Raw genomic sequence first — 1051 nt, forward strand, 5'->3', positions numbered from 1 at the left:
GCCAGCAGCTCACAAAGTAGAATTTTTGCTCACAAGACTCCACAGCTTAGAGGGAGCATTGCCTCCGGCTCGCACATTTTTGCCTTAGAACATAAGAACATAAGAGACGCCAATGTTGGATCAGGCCAAAGGCCCATCCCGTCCAACACTCTGTGTCACACAGTGGCCAGAAATACCAGGTGCCATCAGGAGGTCCAGCAGTGGGGCCAGGACATTAGAAGCCCTCCCACTGTTGACCCCCCCAGGGGTGGGATGGGCTTAGGCAGTGGTTAAATCGCTGGCTCACAACTTTAATGCCGGTCGCTCGCCAAGTAGAATTCTTGACCCCACAGCTTAGAGGGAGCATTGCTGGGCAGCCTTTAGTGGGTGCACAAAGGGCCTCTGAGGATACGCAGAGAGCCTCTCAACCCGGGTTAAAGAAGCGCCCGGGACCGAGGCGGGTAAGGTGTCGACTCAGCCCCTCTCCTTTCATACAGCACGACGCAGCATCCTGGAGCCCCTTCCACGGAAGCCAGAAGAAGCGGCTGCGGGGCCGAAGCCTCCGCGGCGGACGGGAGCGTGGGAGGGCGGGACGCGAGGGGGAGGCGGCCGCCAGGCCAGGGGCTTCTCACCCCGCCCAGCGGCGCGGCCTCCTCCTCTCGCGGCCAACCAGGGAGCCAAGAACCGTCGCCGCCCCCTCCCCTCCCCTTCTGGACATGGCGGAGGAGGCCGGCTGTCGCGAGAGGGGAAGGCGGCGGCAGGGGCGGCCCGGCCTCCTTGGGCGGACCCGGCCCGCGGCCGAACAGGTGAGGAGGAAACGGCGCGGAGGAGGAGGAGGAGGGAGGAGGAGCGGGGCCGGGCGGCCGTTGCTTTGGACCGCCGCCGCTCCTCCGGGTGGCGTTTCCCGCCTCTTTTCCTCTCTGGGGCCTCGGCTGGAGGGGAAAGGGGAGGACGGGGTGGCAACCTCCGGGCTAGGCCCCGGACCCGTCCCGTCCCCCCTTCCGCTGGGGCTCTGCCTGCCTTCGCGGCTTCTCCTGCGGCCCCCAGCCGGGTAACGAAGGGTGGCGGAGGG

At 66.1% G+C, this 1051-nt stretch overlaps 1 protein-coding gene across 1 annotated transcript in view; it reads left to right on the top strand.

Moving 5' to 3' along the window:
- The first annotated feature begins 729 nt into the window (after positions 1-729).
- Positions 730-1051, top strand: part of KCTD18 (potassium channel tetramerization domain containing 18) — an 18821-nt gene continuing 18499 nt past the window's right edge. Inside the window, exon 1 of the mRNA XM_015424331.1 lies at positions 730-785. The gene's annotated coding sequence lies outside the window, so the exon portion shown is untranslated. The remainder of the gene's footprint in view (positions 786-1051) is intronic.

The sequence above is a fragment of the Gekko japonicus genome, unplaced genomic scaffold (genome assembly GCF_001447785.1).
Source record: "Gekko japonicus isolate JY-2015 unplaced genomic scaffold, Gekko_japonicus_V1.1 scaffold3001, whole genome shotgun sequence".
NCBI classification, from domain to species: domain Eukaryota; kingdom Metazoa; phylum Chordata; class Lepidosauria; order Squamata; family Gekkonidae; genus Gekko; species Gekko japonicus.